Source organism: Podarcis muralis, chromosome 17 (assembly GCF_964188315.1).
Source record: "Podarcis muralis chromosome 17, rPodMur119.hap1.1, whole genome shotgun sequence".
Taxonomy (NCBI): Eukaryota; Metazoa; Chordata; class Lepidosauria; order Squamata; family Lacertidae; genus Podarcis; species Podarcis muralis.
In genome coordinates this window covers 35,471,314-35,484,254 of record NC_135671.1, presented here as the reverse complement: position 1 = coordinate 35,484,254, position 12,941 = coordinate 35,471,314, and the positions used below count along the sequence as shown (strand labels likewise).

The 12,941-nt window shown below is 46.0% G+C and overlaps 1 protein-coding gene across 1 annotated transcript in view; it reads left to right on the top strand.

Moving 5' to 3' along the window:
- The window catches only part of PDE4A (phosphodiesterase 4A), a 385,508-nt gene that overhangs the window by 104,730 nt on the left and 267,837 nt on the right, over positions 1-12,941 (top strand). The window lies entirely within an intron of this gene.

Below are 12,941 nucleotides of genomic sequence, written 5' to 3'. Positions count from 1 at the left end.
TCCAGCTGCAGCTGAAGTGATGACATGAGAACTGGCTTTCTCATATCCCAATCCTAGCAAATTTGGCAGGGTAGGAATTTTCCTGAAAAACACTTGGGATGGCCCAAAAACCCTTCTCAATATTGTTCGGCACCATTGTTTCTCTTGGATCCTACTTCTTCTTGAATTAGCTATATTTTGTCCAGCTGCCACTCTCAGATGGAATTGTCCAAGGCTCTGGCACGAAAACCTAACTTTCCCTATTTTATTTCTACGATGTTCTTCTGAGCTGATTCCAACATCTAATATTCTCTTCCTGACCTTCAGAAGGCAGGTCACACCTGCTGATGGTTCAACTGTAGGGAATGTAGAGAATAGTGGCACATTTATAGGAAGAATTATGTTGCTCAAAATTCAACATAGCATAACAAAATTCTTTTCTCAGCTACTGTTTACCACAAGTCCAGTTTTGTACTATAGCAGTGAACCAGGAACATACCCAGAAAGGTCCTTAACAACAACAACAGCAAGAGCAACAAGTAAACATTTTCAGCAATGATAACTACTCTTGCTCTCAACCCCCCCCCCCACTTATAACTCATTGCTTATAGCTTTAAGTTGCCCTCACTTGCCCTCACTCTCAATAGCCCTCATTTCTCTTATGTAGCCAAATCTGATTGGTTTGTGTGTGTTTTTTTACCTTTCTTTCTGATATTATCTCACACATAATGTGATTATCAACTAGGTAGATTCACTCATGTGTCGAATTCAGGCAGAAATAAAAGGAAGCCATCAGGGGAGACAGTGGTGGTGAATAATGTTGGGAAAAGGTGATATTTTCACACAGGCTAAGTGCTTCTCAATCGTCCCAGTACTTTTACAGTCTTTGGCTCCAATGGAAGACAGAAGCAGCTCTGCTTATTGGGCAGCTGAGTTGCGTGTGGCCTGCACATTTCACCTTAGACTTCTGTAAGGGCTTAGCCACACTTCCTTTTGTGCAATGTTTCTAGGCTTACGCCTGGGCTTTAAAGCTCTGTTTCCGAGCGGTTTTTGTCCTGGTGCTTTCCCTGGAAAAAGCTGCATTTTACCACAGAATTGGAGAATCCTCACAATTATTTTCACCTCTTTCAAGGCTGGCACTGAAAAACAGGTGCTGGGGCTCAGCATTGCTGGAATGCAGCTAGTCGTCACAATCCATTCCAGGCTCCCTGCCCTCTTCCAGACACACGGTATTATTATTATGATTAAGTCCTGTTATTTATTTATTCACTGGGAGGTGATTTCTGAATGGCAGCTGCCAGAGGAACTCATTTATAAGCAGGGAAGTTCTATTAGACCGTGCAAATATTTGATATAGTCAGCAGTTACCTCTTTTCTAGATATTGAAACTGATGGCATTTATGCCTGAAGCTGTATGGCTTCTCTGCCCTGATCCTTGCTTTGCCAGGATTGTGTTACCTGTACCAAATGGCACAAGTGGCTTCAGATAACCCTCCTGCCACTGGGCTTAGAGGCCATGCATGAAGCCCAGATTGGAGGAGGATTGGAGAGGGAAGTGAGCGCATAAGCAGGCTGCCTTGGGGCTGTGACATGTGTGCGTCAGGGCTGCCAGTGCTATATTAAGAGCCGTGCCTTGTGTACTTGCGCTTTTAGAAAGATGGTGTTCTCTTTCTAAAAAGAGGATTAACAAATTAATGAATATCCATCTCAATGGAGTCCTGGGCCTACATAAGGAAGTGTTCTTCGTTTTCTCCCATGCCCATGACCCAGTTTTTAAAGGCAAGCCAGATCTTCCGGCTCCCATTGCCCAGGCTGTACAGTGATGCACCATCTATAACCAATGGGAATCCAGGGGGGAAAAAACATTTTCCTTATTTTGGGGACACAGGAAGCTGCCTTATAGCAAGTCAAATTATTTCCCCTTCTCACTACATACAATTGTGCTAGGTAAACAGTGTTTCTGTGCGCTCTGGCTTCCGTCATGGTGTTCCACTGTGCCAGTAGTGGTTTAGTCATGCTGGTCACATGACCCCAGAAAAGCTGTCTACAGACAAACGCCAGCTCCCTCGGCCAGTAAAGCAAGATGAACACCACACCCCATAGTCAAATTCGACTGGACTCAATCGTCCGGGGTCCTTTACTATTACCTTAGCTATAATCTTTGAACATTCCTGGAGAACAAGTGACATTCCTGCAGCCTGGAAAACCCATCTTAAAAAAGGGGGGGAAAGAAGGCCTAGGGAACTACCGACCAGTGAGCTTGTTACCAGGAAAAGTCCTAGAATAGATAATCCAACAGCTGGTCTGTGAGCACTTAGAAAATATGCTGTGATTACGCAGCATGGTTTTTTTCAAAAGCAAGTCATGTCAGACAAATCTCATTTCTTTTTTTGATGGAGTTACAAGCTTGGTGGATCAGGGGAATGCTACGGACATAGTGTATCTAAATTTCAAAAAGGCTTTGGACAAAGTCCCCCATGATATGCCTGTGATATGCTGGTAAAATTTGGGCTAAATGAGGTTAGGAGGATTAGTAGCTGGTTGACTGATCAAAGAGTGCTAATTAATAGTTCCTCATCATCCTGGGAAAAGGGACAAGTGGGATGCTACAGGGTTTTGTCCTGTGCCCGTTGTTGTTCAGTGTCTTTATAAATGACTTGGATGAAGGAATGAGGGGATGCTCATCAAATTTACAGATGACTCCAAACTGGGAGGAGTAGCTAATGCTGCAGAAGACAGATTTGAGATTCAAGATGACCTTCACAGATCGGAGAACTGGGCCCAAATTAACAAAATGAATTTCAATAGGAGCTAATGCAATGTTCTGCACTTCTTCAGGAAGAACCAGCTGCACAAATATAAGATGGGGGACATCTGGCATACTAGTAGAACATGTGAAAAAGATCTTGGGGTCTTAGTGGACAACAAGCTTAACTAGAGTCAACAGTGCAATGTAGCAGCAAAAAAAGCTAATGCTATTCTAGAAATCTATTACTTCAAGGGAAGTAATAACACCACTGTTCTGCCAGACTCTTTCCTTTTAAAAGCAATCCAAGTAGATTTTCATTTTTGCCATCTCCATTCTGAAATCTCTCATTAATGAACCAGCCCTGCACCTACATACTGTATACTGTTCAGGGAAGGGAAGTAATAGTACCAACTCTATTCTGCCTTGGTCAAACCACACCCGGAATACCATGTCCAGTTCTGGGCACCAGAATTTAAGAAGGATATTGACAATCTGGAATGTGTGCAGAGGATGGCAACCAAGATGATCAAGAGTCTGGAAACCAAGCCTTATTAGGAAAGGTTGAAGGAGCTGGATATGTTTAGCCTGGAAAAGGGAGGCTGAGAAGAGATATGGTCATCCTCTCCAACTATCTAAAAGGCTGTCACATGGAGGATGGAGCAAGTTTTTTTCCTCTTGCTCCTGAGCATAACACCCGAACCAATGGATTCAAGCTATAATAAAAGAGATTCCAGCTAAACATCAGGAAGAACTGTCTGACAGTAAGAGCTGTTTGGCAGTGGAACAGACTCCCACAAGAGGCAGTGGACTCTCCTTCCTTGGAGGTTTTCAAGCAGAGGTTGGATGAGCATCTGTTGTGGATGCTTTAGCTGAGATTCCTTCATTGCAGGACAAGATGACCCTGGCGGTCCCTACGAATTCTCCAGTTCTATGATTCTTCTGATGTCTGTATGTACAGCCTAGTTTTTATTCAGTTATAATCTGTGCTTTTCTGGGTGGATCTTGTATATACCAGTGTCAATCCCTGTGCTTTGTTAGGAGGAGGAGTGGTGCTGGCGCCGGGCACACCCCACACAGAGCAATTCTGTTCTTCAAAACAGATATTCAACTCCACACTGTTTGCAGAATATGTCAAAGGTTGGTGAATGTTCATTTTCCTTTTGGAGAGTTGCCTCGATGACTAATCCCCACCTTAAAAAATAATACAATAAAACATATTTTTTGACCTATTTGTGCTGCCTTTCCACTCTTACTTGGCTTTGGTCCTCAGCAGCTGAAATTTATTCCATCATCTGTGATGCATCAAAGAGACCTCCCTCTGCTTTTTTTCCCCAGGAAAGTTATTTAGTCTCTGATCAAGCCACCTGCCTAAAGCTTCTCTGCATCTATTCCAGCTGTTTTCTGTTCTAACCTCTTCTCCATTACATTGCCTGTTTATCAAAATAATCTATGGGGACTATTGACAGTTGACATATTCCATGCGTGCAAGCCTTGGTGCTGGTGTTGCTTAACAGCTAAGAGTTGTATTTTACCATGGAAGACAAAAGCTAAGAGGCAGTGAGGTACCCAATGCCTTAGACTTAAGCCAGTGATTACCTGAGAAATGGATCTCTCTGGAAAGTCTTTGGAAATTGGGACCACCTAAAGAAGTTTAGCAGGTGGCGCTGTGGGTTAAACCACTGTGCCGCTTGGACTTGCTGAGTGAAAGGTCAGTGGTTCGAATCCCCGCGACGGGGTGAGCTCCCGTTGTTCGGTCCCAGCTCCTGCCAACCTAGCAGTTCGAAAGCACGCAGTGCAAGTAGATAAATAGGCACTGCTCTGGCGGGAAGGTAAACGGCATTTCTGTGCACTGCTCTGGTTTCACCAGAAGTGGCTTAGTCATGCTGGCCACATGACCCGGAAAAACTGTCTGCAGAAGTGGACAAATGCCGGCTCCCTTGGCCTGTAAAGCGAGATGAGCGCTGCAACCCCAGAGTCGTTCATGACTGGACTTAATTGTCAGGGGTCCCTTTACCTTTACCTTTACCTTTTAAAGAAGTTTCAAGTTTCAGGTGTTTGTGTGTGCAAGTGTTGTCATTCTGCACAAGCGTAGCAGAAGTGTGGGGTGCAAGATTCAGCTTTCTGATAACCTTGGATTTCATTGTTTTGTAAAAGCATGTTTCAAGCTGGGAATATGTGTGTGTGGAAGTGTGATTGTGTTACTAGCTGAAGTGCTAGAGAGGAGGCTGAACAAGATCTCCAGCTTTGGGGGCTGGCCTACAGTGCCTTGCAGAGTTCCTCCTCCTAGCACATCTAGAATTGTGCAAAGAGAAAATTAGAATACCTGCTCACTTAACTTTGTATAATTTATACAGTTTGCAGAGTTCCATGTAGAATTTTATTTTTCTAACATATACAGTGCCCTGCTGAGACCTTATAAAGCTGTCTCTTGGGTAATAGGTTTCCAGTATAAATGGTGAAACATTAAGCGCAGAGACCGAAAATTTTGGGCTTGACTTACTAGCCATTATTTGTGGTCACTGCCAACAGAACTCCTGAGAAGCGATTACAGAAAACACTGTTGTACCCAGTCTACAACCAACAGGGGGCCTGGAGTCTGAGCTTACTTTAAAAATATTTTTAAAGTAAGTTTCTAGGCTTCCTGGAAAGAAATATGAGGCAAAATGTTCAGGCAAACTTCTAAGCGATTTCTACAAATGAATCCGCCTTGACCTTTCAGTGTTTTAGGCAATGACTGAAATCAACTACCCATATTTTCCTCCATGGGGAACACAGGAAAAGAAAGAAGGCTTATCTCCTAACCCCCCCAAAATGGCTTTTAACTGACAGGCATGATTGTCCTTGTCAGAAGGTGAAAAGATACTCGCAGCTGGTGAGCAGGCAGGTGGGTTCAGGAAACCTTGAATTAAGCATTAGATAGCGTTTCCTTCTTTGCAAAACCATGTACAGTGGTACCTCAGGTTACAGATGCTTCAGGTTACATACGCTTCATGTTACAGACTCCGCTAACCTAGAAATAGTACCTCGGGTTAAGAACTTTGCTTCAGGATGAGAACAGAAATTGTGCGGTGGCAGCAGCAGCTGGAGGCCCCATTAGCTAAAGTAGTGCTTCAGGTTAAGAACAGTTTCAGGTTAAGAACGGACCTCCAGAACGAATTAAGTTCTTAACCCGAGGTACCACTGTAGTGTAGGATTTGGATCCGGGTTCAAATCTGGACTTAGTTCTGAATATTTGCCGTATCCTGTGATTAAGTCATTCCAGTGGGAATACCAATGACCAGTTTCCTCATGGGGCTCTTTTAATGATTCATATGCCTACTGTGAAAGCCCTTTCATGCTGATACTGTAGTCCAAGACGCAGTCACTTGGGAATAAGGCCCATTGAACTGAACAGGAAGTCAAAATGCATCAGCTTTGCACTGTACACCCCATAAAAAATTGTGAATAAGTGACAAATGGCATAATCAGATGAAGGAAGACTGCTGGCATTGGGAAAGAGAAAAGTTGTTTGCTTGGGATTTAAAATCCTCAGCAAACTATACGCTGAGCTTCAGTCATCAGCAGATTTATTGTACTAGCCACAGACCTCTGACACCTTTTAAAGGTAAAGGTAAAGGGACCCCTGACCGTTAGGTCCAGTTGCGGATGACTCTGGGGTTGCGGTGTTCATCTCACTTTATTGGCCGAGGGAGCCGGCGTACAGCTTCCGGGTCATGTGGCCAGCATGACTAAGCCGCTTTTGGCGGACCAGAGCAGTGCATGGAAATGCCGTTTTCCTTCCCGCCGGAGCGGTACCTATTTATCTACTTGCACTTTGACGTGCTTTCGAACTGCTATGTTGGCAGGAGCAGGGACCGAGCAACGGGAGCTCACCCCATCACGGGGATTTGAACCGCCGACCTTCTGATCGGCAAGCCCTAGGCTCTGTGGTTTAGACCACAGTGGCACCCGCGTCCCTTCTGACAACTTTTAAAGCACTCCAAAAAATTCCAAATATATAAACAGTAAAGTGGAAATACATAAATAATGAAGAAGTTAAATACAATTTGATCATGTAAAAATCTGATAGAGCAAAACCCGAACTTAATCAAGCACATTCTTAAAACATGACCTGCAGTCAGAGAAGAGAGAGGTCTGTGACTGGCTGCCTCCGCCCCTTTTGACTTCACCTGCTCCATTGACTTGAGGGTCCGTCCCCCCCCCCCGCCTTCCTGCCTTCGTATACAGCACGTGGTTTTTTGGATGGGCTGTAGGTTTCTCTGAGTTTCCAAGCACCGCTGCCAGTCCTTCTTTCCTTCTCTAGGCACCTTCTCTGACGACAGCAGATACGTACAGTACTGCGAGGGGGAGCATATGGGCAGCAAAATTGCTTTTGAGCAGAATGAGATTTGGCAACTCTTTACCAAGGCACATGTTCAAAGGGTGGGCATTCTGTTTTGCTTCATTGAGAAGAAATCACCCAGTTTAAAATTAGGCTCCTGCAGAGCAGTCAATGTGCAGATGCTTCTGTAGCTGGCAAGCAGCCTGCGTGCTGCTCGCCGCTTCCTTGCAAATACGTTTCTTATTAACAGGTGGCAGGCTGAAGCTTCAGACCCTTTGACTAGCAAAGTCGAGACACCGGTGGCATCTCGTTTCAGTCTTGAGGTGTTTCCCTTTCTTTTGCTCAGAAATTCAAAATGCTGGCATCAGATCCTGCTAGTAAGGCTGGCCATCCCTTACGCAGGACAGGCAGCCAGATGACTCAGGGTGCAGCCCGTGTTATATTCCACTGAAGGAATGAAGAAAAGTGCAAGCAACTCTGTGTGTGTGTGTGTTTGTGTGCCAGGGGTGTGTGTGTGTGGTTGTGTGCGTCAGTGTGCTGCCCTCATCTGAAATGCCTGCCTATCAATGAGAGAAGTTACTGGGTGTTTGGGGCATTTGAAGAAGTGAGAGCTGGATCATAAAGAAGGCTGATCGCTGAAGAATTGATGCTTTTGAATTCTGGTGCTGGAGGAGACTCTTGAGAGTCCCGTGGACTGCAAGAAGATCAAATCTATCCATTCTTAAGGAAATCAGCCCTGAGTGCTCACTAGAAGGACAGATCCTGAAGCTGAGGCTCCAATACTTTGGCCACCTCATGAGAAGAGAAGACTCCCTGGAAAAAACCCTGATGTTGGGAAAGATTGAAGGCACAAGGAGAAGGGGATGACAGAGGACGAGATGGTTGGACAGTGTTTTTGAAGCTACGAACATGAGTTTGACCAAACTGTGGGAGGCAGTGGAAGACGGGAGTGCCTGGCGTGCTCTGGTCCATGGGGTCACGATGAGTCGGTCACGACTAAAAGACTAAACAACAACAACAAAAGTTGTGGCCATGTTGTTGTGTACATTCATAGCATACGAAAGTCAGCATAGACCAGGGGTAGCCAGTGCTGTGCCCTCCAGATGTGGCTGGACTACAAGTCCCATAATCCCTGACCTTTGGCTGTGCTGCCGGAGCTGATGGGTGTTGTAGTCCAACAGCATGTGGAGCGTCACCTATTAGCCACAGGAGATAGATGGAGCAATGGTCCATCTGCATGAAATTGGCACCAGGTTCCAAGTGGGCTGCCTTTTCCTGTCTCCAACCTCCCTCTCTGGGAGCCATTCTGGGTGCACAAAGGAAACCCCATTTGGCTTTTCACTGGGTTCTGAGAAATATCCAGGAAGGCTCTGAGGTTGGAACTGGAAAATTCGGCAAGTAGCTGAGGAAGGGGCAGAAATGAGGGCTAAGGATCTTCATGAGGGGTTCTCCATCCGAAGCCCCAGACGGGGAGCTAGGGCCATGGCATGACCCCTAGCGGTGACCCTGGGGGAGTCCCTAGTTGATGTGCATCAGCAGGGCTCCCCCTACTGGTGGTTAACCCTTCCAAGACTCCAGCAGACGGCCAGGAGTCAGCTATAGTCGTGTGGTCTCCAATGCCTAAGCCAATACCACTCACATTCTGTAACCAATAAAGTTGTGGCCTTTTTCACCCATTAACCTAAAATACTGTTTCATGTGTCTTTATTCCACATCCCAGGAGGGGTTCTGCTAAAGTAGCAGGTCTTGAGGAAAGCAAGAAAGAGAGGGCAGTACTCTGCACAAGCTCAGAAGCACTTTAGGCTCTGTACCTCTCCCATCCTACAAGCACTTCATGCAGGGAAATGTTTTGGACTTGTGAACCACATCCTTCTTCTGTCTCCGTCTTTTCCTCTTCTTTATCCCTCCTTCTGAGTCTACTTTGAGCTTGTTTCCTCTTATTCTGGAGGCTTTAAACATGTAGATTCTCAAGGCACATGAAATATGTTGAACAAAAGTATCCTCTAGACGTCTATTTTTATCTGGAGGGACAGAAATAGCTAAATCACATACTGGAACAATTTCTGCTGTCACCTTACCATGTAATGCTTGATTCCCTGCGTGGGATCCTCTTGAGCAAAAATTGATTTAAAGTGAAGCCATGTGTGTATGTGAAGTTGTCTTGGGAGTGAAGTTGTCTTGGGAGAGTGGGCAATAAACCTGTTTTGATGAGACTGTATCATAGAATTGTAGCATTGGAAGGGACTCCAAGGGTCATCTAGTCCAAACCCCTGCAATGCAGGAATAATTTGCTCCCAAGCCTTTGAAGTAATAATAATAATAATAATAATAATAATAATAATAATTTTTTATTTATACCCCACCCTTCCCAGTTCAGAAAACAGGGCTCAGGGCGGCTAACAGCAAATTTAAAACACTTAATTGATGCAACAAAAAAACAGCTTAAAAAACAGTATAAAACGTGAATAATAATAAATTCAGAATTAAAAAACCAGTTTGGGGAAAAATCCATCCAATAAACATTAGATGATCACCAGTCCTAGCTGGCTAAATTAGTCCTATTTGGGCCAGCGAGGAGGCCAGGGGAGAATTAGTTGTGGGGTCCCAGAGCTGGTAATCTTCATAAAAAGGGGAAGGGGAGGGAAGGAAGGGGAAAGATCAGGCTAAGTGCAAATTGAAAGCCAGGCGGAATAGCTCTGTCTCACAGGCCCTGCGGAAGGAAGTTAAATCCTGCAGGGCCCTGGTCTCATGGGAATAGACAGGGCAAGACCTCTGGATTTTACCTCTCCCCTGCAGAATTCAGGAGGGCCATACCCTGTTTCTCGCTTGGATTAAATGTGCAGCCAGGATTGCCCATACGTGGCCTTATTGTAGCTGTGGTGGCCCATTTTAGTCATTTTCAAGAGTGGAAGAGGATTAATTGTAGTTAAATGGAACCTCCATGTTCAGAAGTAGTTCTGAATACCAAGCGCTGAGGGCAAACCACAGGGGAGGGCTCTTGCTCTCCTACTCTGTTTGTGGACTCCCTGAAGCAGAAGTCTGTTGGGCCATTGTTGGAAACCAATTGCTAGATTAGATGGATTCTGATATGATTAAGAAAGAAAGTCCTTATGTGGGAGACTGACAGAGCTGAACCATGGAAAGAGTTTAGATTACAGGGGCCAGCAAACTTTTTCAGCAGGGGGTTGGTCCACTGTCCCTCAGACCTTGGGGGGGCGGGGCGGAGGACTATATTTTTTTTGGGGAAATTGAACAAATTCCTATGCCCCACAAATAACCCAGAGGTGCATTTTAAATAAAAGCACACATTCTACTCGTGTAAAAACATGCCGATTCCCGAACTGTCCGCGGGCCGGATTTAGAAGGCGATTGGGCCGCATCCGGCCTCCGGGCCTTAGTTTGTCTACCCATGGTTTAGAAGGAACACAATATTGTTCACAGATAGCTCTCATATGTTTCAATGAGGGTTGTGAAGGAGAGCTTCCCAGTATGCTAGCTACGAGGAGGAGGCTCCCATTTTGGATTTTCCACTGAAATATCTCTGGCTGGAGAATGCCACCCCAGTTATGCTGGTGTACACAAGTCACCATTAACCTTTCCTTTTCTCCTATCTGATCCTGCAAGAGACACGGATCACCATTGCCAATATAAACTATTTACAAGGAAGGAGGGGGCGATGCCACCGTGCTATTAATAGCCACTTTATTGCTCAATAATGACATTATTTGATCACCACGCAGCTTCTGTGCCAAAGGCTGCCTCTGGCCACTCGCAGCTGCCCTGCTTTATAGACTGGTACTATTTTGACAGCATCCCTGAACCTTTTCTCTGCTTGCACACCAGAGCTCTGAAGGTGGCACAGCAAAAGCAACACTGAATCCCAGCAACTGGGTCACAGCAACAAAAGCTGGAAGGACACATTTGGACCCAAATGCTCCTGGTTCAGAGCCGGCCCACCCATGAGGCAAGGTCAGGTGACCACCTCAGGCGGCAGGATCCTCAGTGGCAGAAGATCCCAATGTCAGTATTTATTCCCTGCTTGTTCCTGATGTACTTCTTCAATCGACCTTTCCTCCATGGCAGGGAGGGTGTGTGTGCCATTTTGTGCTTTGCCTCAGATGCTAAAATGTCTTGGGAAGGCCCTGCTCTGGTTTATAGGCTGCTAAGATCAATTAATTCCTACATGTGTTGAGGACCACTTCATAACATCAACAGCATCAAGAGAAAAAGCTCCCCCACCCCGGACTGCTGCACATGTTTAACAAGGGAGTCAGTTGAATATTCCCCTACTTGAAACAACAGCTCCACACACACAGAAAAATGGCTCAGCCTACCTTCTTTCTCATTATTATTATTATTATTATTATTATTATTATTATTATTAATTTATTTATACTCTGCATTTTTCCCTGACAGAAACTCAAGGTGGCTTACAGATAAAATAAGGACAGCTGAAAACATGGATGGGGAAAATAATTAAACATTAATATGATCAAAGGGACGCGGATGGCGCTGTGGGTAAGAGCCTCAGCGCCTAGGGCTTGCCGATCGAAAGGTCGGCGGTTCGAATCCCTGCGTCGGGGTGCGCTCCCGTTGCTCGGTCCCAGCGCCTGCCAACCTAGCAGTTCGAAAGCACCCCTGGGTGCAAGTAGATAAATAGGGACCGCTTACTAGCGGGAAGGTAAACGGAGCCAGCGCAGCACACGGAACGCCGTTTACCTTCCCGCTAGTAAGCGGTCCCTATTTATCTACTTGCACCCGAGGGTGCTTTCGAACTGCTAGGTTGGCAGGCGCTGGGACCGAACGATGGGAGCGCACCCTGCCGCGGGGATTCGAACCGCCGACCTTTCGATCGGCAAGCGCTAGGCGCTGAGGCTTTTACCCACAGCGCCACCCGCGTCCCCCATGCTCCACCTACTTTACCCCAAAACAGGAAATCTCTTTGCGTCTCACTGAGACTCGGAGGTGAAGCAGGCAGGTCCGGGAGTTCTGCTGAAATCCTTACCCCGCATTTCTGAGGGTTAAGACTGACAGAGAGACAGCCATGCGAAGGAAGCTCCAGGTCAAATGTGGACCCAAAAGGAAGGGCGGCCTGATTGCCTTGATGGAGACAACAATTCAGGATTAGATCCAACAGGTGCCTGCGGAGCACCCAGTACATGATAGTACCTAAGCATGAGGGCACCAGTATTCCTCCACTGTTTGTCCCTAGCGTGTTAGATTCAAAGGTATACAGTGGCGTAGCGTGGGTTGTCAGCACCCGGGGCAAGGCAAGTAATTTGCGCCCCCTAACCCGTGGATTTGCGCCCCCTAACCTGTGGATTTGCCCTAACCCCAGATATTGCGCCCGGTGCGGCTGGCCCCCCCTGCACCCCCCACGCTACGCCACTGAAGGTATACTACTCCTGAACATGGAGGTTCCACTTAGTTAACCAACTCTCTCAGTCCCAACAGGCTTTTGTTGGTGGCTACGCTTTCGGGGGGGGGGGGGCGTTTTGCAGAATGGAAGAGGAAGACCGGGAGGTCCCAGCTCCCCCCTCCTGTGCCACAATAAACTGGACACTGCTGATCAGGGCCGGATTTAGGTTGGATGAGGCCCTAAGCTACTGAAGGTAATGGGGGCCTTTATATGTCCAGCTGTCCTTTGTCAACAACAAATTGTGGCTGTTTTTTGTGTTGAATATATGCTATATGGTCATTTATGGACCTAATAGGTATCTAAAGCCATTTGCACATAACAAAATATGTATTTTATCAAAGTGATGGCTGAAGTGAAATACAATTAAGAAGAAGTATATTAATAGTGAATTTTTTGGGGGGCCCCCAAGAGAGTGGGGCCCATAGCTGTCAACTTTTCCCTTTTCTTGCGAGGAATCCTATTCGGAATAAGGG